Source organism: Eucyclogobius newberryi, unplaced genomic scaffold (genome assembly GCF_026437365.1).
Source record: "Eucyclogobius newberryi isolate DKJ021-1_F unplaced genomic scaffold, fEucNew1.0.hap1 SCAF_86, whole genome shotgun sequence".
Classification (NCBI taxonomy): domain Eukaryota; kingdom Metazoa; phylum Chordata; class Actinopteri; order Gobiiformes; family Gobiidae; genus Eucyclogobius; species Eucyclogobius newberryi.
Window position 1 is genome coordinate 215001 of NW_027316528.1, and position 7500 is coordinate 222500.

General features: G+C 51.2%; 5 non-coding genes and 1 pseudogene across 5 annotated transcripts in view; all 6 read right to left on the bottom strand.

Moving 5' to 3' along the window:
* LOC140352641 (5S ribosomal RNA) overlaps positions 1-36 on the bottom strand; it is a 119-nt gene extending 83 nt beyond the window's left edge. The window contains exon 1 of the ribosomal RNA XR_011925552.1: positions 1-36. This exon is cut by the window's left edge and continues 83 nt beyond it. This is a non-coding gene — a ribosomal RNA (5S ribosomal RNA).
* Positions 37-194: 158 nt separating this feature from the next.
* Positions 195-313, bottom strand: LOC140352914 (5S ribosomal RNA). Its single transcript, XR_011925814.1, has one exon. It is a non-coding gene; the product is annotated as a 5S ribosomal RNA (ribosomal RNA).
* Positions 314-481: 168 nt separating this feature from the next.
* Positions 482-600, bottom strand: LOC140352790 (5S ribosomal RNA). Its single transcript, XR_011925696.1, has one exon. It is a non-coding gene; the product is annotated as a 5S ribosomal RNA (ribosomal RNA).
* A 6192-nt stretch (positions 601-6792) lies between these two features.
* LOC140352535 (5S ribosomal RNA) lies at positions 6793-6911 on the bottom strand (annotated as a pseudogene).
* Positions 6912-7078: 167 nt separating this feature from the next.
* Positions 7079-7197, bottom strand: LOC140352642 (5S ribosomal RNA). The gene has a single exon (XR_011925553.1). It is a non-coding gene; the product is annotated as a 5S ribosomal RNA (ribosomal RNA).
* Positions 7198-7355: 158 nt separating this feature from the next.
* LOC140352791 (5S ribosomal RNA) lies at positions 7356-7474 on the bottom strand. Its single transcript, XR_011925697.1, has one exon. It is a non-coding gene; the product is annotated as a 5S ribosomal RNA (ribosomal RNA).
* Positions 7475-7500: the final 26 nt, after the last annotated feature.

Below are 7500 nucleotides of genomic sequence, written 5' to 3' on the forward strand. Positions count from 1 at the left end.
GAGATCGGGCTGGTCCAGGGTGGTATGGCCGTGAGCGAAATGTTCCAGGTCAAAACGGCCTTTTTTATATCAAACACTGTCTTTTCGTGAAGAGTACCTTCACGCCACTTGCTCGGTCAAAATTGGGATATCTCAATGAAAAACTTCTTTTTTTTTTTTTTTTTTTTTTTTTGACAGGTGAAAAAGTGTGAAAATGCTCACAGCACCTGGTATTCCCAGGCGGTCGCCCATCCAAGTACTAACCAGGCCCAACCCTGCTTGGCTTCCGAGATCAGACGAGATCGTGCTGGTCCAGGGTGGTATGGCCGTGAGCGAAATGTTCCAGGTCAAAACTCGTATAAACGGCTTTTTTTGCATCAAACACTGTCTTTTCGTGAAGAGTACCTTCACGCCACTTGCTCGGTCAAAATTGGGATATCTCAATGAAAAACTTCTTTTTTTTTTTTTTTTTTTTTTTTTGACAGGTGAAAAAGTGTGAAAATGCTCACAGCACCTGGTATTCCCAGGCGGTCGCCCATCCAAGTACTAACCAGGCCCAACCCTGCTTGGCTTCCGAGATCAGACGAGATCGGGCTGGTCCAGGGTGGTATGGCCGTGAGCGAAATGTTCCAGGTCAAAACGGCCTTTTTTATATCAAACACTGTCTTTTCGTGAAGAGTACCTTCACGCCACTTGCTCGGTCAAAATTGGGATATCTCAATGAAAAACTTTTTTTTTTTTTTTTTTTTTTTTTGACAGGTGAAAAAGTGTGAAAATGCTCACAGCACCTGGTATTCCCAGGCGGTCGCCCATCCAAGTACTAACCAGGCCCAACCCTGCTTGGCTTCCGAGATCAGACGAGATCGGGCTGGTTTTTTTTTTTTTTATCTTTTATTATCAAAAACATCTTAAAACAAGTATTTACATATATTTACATGAATGTACAGACATACATGACACACAAGGGCAAGGGAATGGGATACACAAGGGCAGGGGGAGACGAGACAAAAAATTACAGAAAATCAAACACACAATCATTCTCCAAACATTCTTCAGTGATGGGGGGTGATGCCGTGGTTGGGGGGGGTGATGCCGGGGTCAGAAGAGGATGTCCAGGTTTCCAGAGGGTGTGAGGTGGATCAGGGTGTTGTGGGGGACGAGGTGGGTGATGAACCGGTGCTCTGCTGCCATGTGGAGGTGTCGGAGGTGTGCGGCCAAGAGTCCTTTGAAGATGGGCCAGGGTGCTGCTGTTTTATTGTCACGGAGATGGATGTTCCTGTTGAGATATAATGTGTACCGGGCTATGGAGAGGGTTAGTCTGGCGAGATGGGTGTTGGCTCCAGAGCGACTCTGTCCGGGACCAAAGAGGAGGAGCCAGGGCTCCTGGTCGTCCCCTCCTAGGGCCGCCGGCGGTGGGAGCCTCCAGGACAGCCTCCGAGCGAGGAGGTCCTGCAGTCGGGACCAGAACGGGCGGACGGCCGGGCAGGTGTACAGCATGTGCTCCAGGGTCTCGGGGGGTCCGTGGCACACGGGGCAGTCCGCAGCGTAGCTGTCGGGAAGAAATGCGTGCAGTGCTGCGGATGTAAAGACGATCCTGTGTCTAAATCTGAAGTCAAAATGACCTACGTTATGTGGGGTGTACCAATTAAAGATGTTGGCCCAGATGGTTGCGATGGTGCGTGCGGGGAATGTTAATGACCATTTGTGTTCCGAGGCGGGACGCCCGAGCACTCCCGGCAACAACAACTGATACAGGATGCGGGTGGGTAGGTCTGTGAAAATCCTAAACCTCCCCGTGCTAACAAATACATTAAAATTCAACTTACCTGTCGTGCTCCCCATTTGGCCCAAAGTGCTTCCCCAATGCCTGACCAGATTCCTGTTAAAAATACTTACCATACCACTAATATACTTTCTCCTAAACACTTTACCTGCTAACCTAAAACACTTCCCTATGTAATCTACACTAAAATTACCTTTCACGTCAAATACCTTACCTACATATTCCAGCCCAGCCTCCTCCATCGCCCCACTGATCATGCACTCGCGCTTCCCGGGGGGAGCGGAGAGCAAGTCAGGGTTATGACGGAGGGGCATGTGCGCGAGACCCTCACCGCTGTCTGGAACCGCCACAGTCAGGGGCCTGAAAGTCCTCCACGCCTCCAAGAGTTCCCTCTCGAAGGGGGGGAGGCCTTCCAGGACCGAAACAGGGGGCAACAAACACAAATTATAAACACCAAACTTACCTAGACTATTAACAAACTCACCTATATAATCCTTCCATGGAGCATCTACCTCAACGTCTAGAAATTTCCGAATTGTTTTCAGCCTGAAGGCCTTCTTCCTTAACTCTAAATCTGCTAACTTTAAACCTCCCTGATCGTACTCACCTATCATAACCTTATGTGCAATAAAGCCCCTCTCACGATTCCACAAAAAGTGGTTTATCACTAACCTTAATTTGTTAGCATAGACCCCCGGCAGGCCGTACACGGAGAGTGCATGGTTCAACATGGACATGCACAAAGAATTTACAACTAAGACTTTACCTTTTAATGTCAGATTACGACGTCTCCAAAAATTCAAGCGCGCTGTAATTTTCTCGCACAAAGGCGACCAAAGTGCAGTACGACACGCCTCCTCGTCTCTGCCCAGGGGGACGCCGAGGACCTTGTAGGAGTCCCCGGCCTCCCGGAGCTGGACAGGGAGAGGAACAGGCGTGACGCTGCCGCAAAATTTAACCGTGGTTTTATCGAAATTGATTTTGGCCCCTGAAGCGAGGCCGTAAACATTGAGCACGTGGAGAGAGGCGTTCAGGCTCTCCACGTCTCGGAGGATCAGATTCGTGTCATCTGCGTACTGAAAAATTTTGACTTCCCTACCCGCAGGCGTGGTCAGTCCCCTCACCGCCGCGTCCGCCCTCAACATGGCCGCCAAAGGCTCAGCGGCGATGCTGTAGAGGAGCGACGAGAGGGGACAGCCCTGCCTGACTGATCTTTTTAAGGGGAAAGAGTCAGTTAGAAACCCGTTGACTTTGACCTTACTGACCGCAAAGGAATAGATGAGCTGTAGCCAATTAACAAACCGTTCGCCGAAACCTAACTTACCTAATACAGTCCAGAGGAACGAATGCTCAACTCTGTCGAACGCCTTGTTAAAGTCTACACTAACGTGAATACCACCGGTCGCGTGCATCTGCCGAAGGAGATATCTCAGAGACAAAACTGTGTCTGAGATGTCCCTCCCGGGGACGCTGTAGGCCTGCGAGGGGTGTATGACGGATCCAATCACACGCTTTAACCTACCTGCTAATACCTTTGCTAAAATTTTATAGTCTACGTTCAAAAGGCTAATGGGCCTGTAGTTGGCGAGGCTGCTCCTGTCGCCCTTCTTAAAAAGCAGAGTGACGACACTCATCGCAAAACCATCGCCAACTCTACTCTCACTCTCAAAATCCTGATATAATAGGAGTAGGATCGGAGCTAACCTGGAAGCGAAACGCTTGAAAAAACCACAGGTTAGTCCGTCCTCTCCGGGGCTTTTTCCTGTATTTAAACTCTTGACTGCAGCCTCTATCTCCATGAGAGACAGAGGCGCGTCGCACAGCTCCCTATCCTCCCTGCTCAGTGTGCGCTCCAGAGCACCTACAGCCTGGTCTAAAGCCTGCTCTGCCACTCCGTCTGAACTAAAAAGCCTACTATAGAAATCCTGCGCTGTCTCTAAAACCTCACTTACCTCGGAAACAATCTTACCTGTCTTATCTATCAACTTATCTATGTGCATCTTTCCCTGTGTAGCCTTCTCACAGCCGAAGAAGAACGCTGTCGAGCGTTCTCCTTCGACTGTGTGTCTGGCTTTTGCCCTCAAAATTGCACCCTGACACCTACTTACCTCCAGCTGCTCCAGCTCAGCGCGCACCACCAGGTACTCTGGATCCACAGGGCCAGTGGTGGAAGCTGCGCCCTGGTCCAGGACCTGCAGGCGCTGGCGGAGAGCGGTCTCCCTCCTGGTCGACAGCCACGCCTTGTGTTTGCTGTAATTGACACAGAGCTTTTTAATGCGTGTTTTTGCCGTCGGCCACCAATCGACCACGCTGTCGATCAGCTCCAGCTCCATGTCAAATACATCAAACAAAAAGTCCATTTTCCTACAAAAAGTTTCATCACCGAGGATGGAGCTGTTTAGGACCCACAGTCCTCCATTCCTTGGTGATGAAACTAACCCAAAATAAATATCTAAAGTGGAGTGATCACTCAAGCCTGACCACTTGTAGGAAGCACCACTGACTCTCTGTGCCAGGTCTGAGGAGGCAAAACAGAGGTCAATGCGGGACTGCTTCAGGACGCCCTGGACGACCTGCCGCCTGGAGAAATCCTTCAGGAAGGGGTGGACGAACCGCCACACCTCCGTCAGGTTCCTGCTGGCGGCTTCTTCCAACAGGGCTGTCCTGGCAGTGCTGTTTTTAAAAGAGTTGTTAATGCCGATGTCTGTCTTGCAAAGTGTTGTATTAAAGTCACCGATTATGATTGTATTGTCGTTCGCAAAGCGAAATATTTTTTTGAAGAATTGCCTCCTCAGACCATCATTGTTCGGGGCGTAGATGTTAATTAGTCTGAACTTCACTGTGTCCGTGAAGTCCAGGACCAGGAAGGAGCCCTCTGGGTCGGCGTGTACCAGGGTGGGTTGGCCTAAGACACCAGGCCTCACCACCGTGGCCACACCGCGCGAGCACGCCGTGCCCAGGGCCCAAAATACAGAGCCCACTCCCATGCTCCGCACTTGTTGCGCGTGGCTGACATCCCAGTGCGTTTCTTGGATGCAGAGCACGTCCCACTTGGAAAAGTGTAACGCGCTCTGCATCCGCACTGGGCTCCGCAGGCCGCCTGCGTTCCAAGAGGACAAGGAGAACGCCATTAAGAGGAGACCTTGGAGGATGTAACCCATCTTTTATTTAGACTTCTTTTTGGCGCCCGTCGCATCCGACTGCCACACTCTTTTTCTGACTTCACGGGTGGAGAAATCCATGAAGTCATCATTAAAAACAGTCTCGAGCTCACCTCGTGGGGCAGAGCTGCGTGTGGAGGATGGTGGGTTGATGGAGCTTTCTGCTGGCGCTTTTGAGGTGGTTGGAACGGAGGAGGCAGAGCCGCTCTCAGCAGCAGCGCCCTCTCCGTCTCCTGCCACCTGCTTCCTGCGTCTTGCCCCTTTCTTATCCTTCTTCTCCACCTGTCCCCTCTTACCACCGTCCGACTGGAGCTTGGGATCATCACCCAGCCCTGTGGTGATGTCCCCCCCTTTGGAGGTAAGATGCGGGGCCTGTCCCGCACCCATCCTCCTCCCGGGTTCAGCCTCTTCCTCCACGGGCTTAGGAGTTGGACCCTCACGAGTCCCCTCCCTCTGGTCAGGAGGAGCAGTTTGTCCTGCTCCCACCTTCCCAGACGCCAGCGCTGAGCCGAGCACCATCTCCAGTGCGACGGACGCCTCCTCGTCTGAGGAGTCAGAGGAGCAAGAGGAGCCAGACACCTCTGGCTCCCCTGACTCCTCCACAGCCTCCTCCTCCAAAAACTCCTCTACTTCGGAGAGAGCAGTTGCGGGCACGTTCTGGGCCACGTCACTGCTCTCTCCTCCAATGGCGTCCTCCCTGTCCTCCCCTCTGTCCTCCCCTCTGTCCTCCTCTCTGTCACCCGCACCACACGGACATAAGTGGCGGAACATGCGGCACTCTCTGCACTTCGGGGCCCGCTGCGCGACGCACTCGCGCGCGTAATGCCCCTGGCTCCCGCAGTTGCGGCACAGAAAGTCAGGGCACTCCCTCAGAATATGGCCAGGCTGGAGACACCCCCTACACACCCGCACCTGCCTGTCGTGTATTACCCTGAAGTACTCGGGGCCCCCCGCGGTGTCAAACCTGACAGAATACGGTAAGGACTGCACCGTGTCCGTGAACCTTACCCGTACAAACCTGGTGCCGTCCGCCACGTTCGTCCCCGGCCACATTCTCCTCCTCACCTCGGAGACCGCAGAGACCCCCCAGGCGTAGAGCTTGGCCAGGATCTCCTCGTCCTCGATATAAGCCGGCAGCCCCATGAAGGACACGACCAGCTCATCCACCGAGATGTCACGGGCGTGAACCCTGACTCCTCCAATGCAGTACCCGTCCAGGAGCCGCTCCTTCGCTTTAGTGGTACTGACGGTTACTTCATATTTGTCCTTCGAGATGAGTCTGCATGCTACTATGGAGCCGCACACCTCCTGTGTCGCTTTTAAGAATGCAAGTGGCGTGATTTGTGCTCCCTCCGTCAACTCCAACACCACAGTGAGTTCTTTCATAAATTTCATTCTTCTTTCTTCGTTCTTTCTATTATTTACAGATTCTTTCAAACTTTGTCTTGCCTTTGTCGTGTCCATTCCAGTGTCCGATGCCGTGTTGTCCGTCCTTTGAGCCATGCTCACAAAAAACAAAAAATCCACCTCCCAGTAAGTTTACTGGGAGGGGAACAAACAAAAGAACTGAAAAAAGTAAATGAAAATGACCAAAAAAACGATTAAAAACTCAAAAAAAACTCCCAAACCTCCAGCTCCAGACCATGCAGCACACCACAAATTGCACGCACCTGCACTGATTGCAAAGGGGCGGGTCCAGGGTGGTATGGCCGTGAGCGAAATGTTCCAGGTCAAAACGGCCTTTTTTATATCAAACACTGTCTTTTCGTGAAGAGTACCTTCACGCCACTTGCTCGGTCAAATTTGGGATATCTCAATGAAAAACTTCTTTTTTTTTTTTTTTTTTTGACAGGTGAAAAAGTGTGAAAATGCTCACAGCACCTGGTATTCCCCGGCGGTCGCCCATCCAAGTACTAACCAGGCCTAACCCTGCTTGGCTTCCGAGATCAGACGAGATCGTGCTGGTCCAGGTTGGTATGGCCGTGAGCGAAATGTTCCAGGTCAAAACTCGTATAAACGGCTTTTTTTGCATCAAACACTGTCTTTTCGTGAAGAGTACCTTCACGCCACTTGCTCGGTCAAAATTGGGATATCTCAATGAAAAACTTTTTTTTTTTTTTTTTTTTTTTTTTTGACAGGTGAAAAAGTGTGAAAATGCTCACAGCACCTGGTATTCCCAGGCGGTCTCCCATCCAAGTACTAACCAGGCCCAACCCTGCTTGGCTTCCGAGATCAGACGAGATCGGGCTGGTCCAGGGTGGTATGGCCGTGAGCGAAATGTTCCAGGTCAAAACGGCCTTTTTTATATCAAACACTGTCTTTTCGTGAAGAGTACCTTCACGCCACTTGCTCGGTCAAAATTGGGATATCTCAATGAAAAACTTCTTTTTTTTTTTTTTTTTTTTTTTTTGACAGGTGAAAAAGTGTGAAAATGCTCACAGCACCTGGTATTCCCAGGCGGTCGCCCATCCAAGTACTAACCAGGCCCAACCCTGCTTGGCTTCCGAGATCAGACGAGATCGGGCTGGTCCAGGGTGGTATGGCCGTGAGCGAAATGTTCCAGGTCAAAACGGCCTT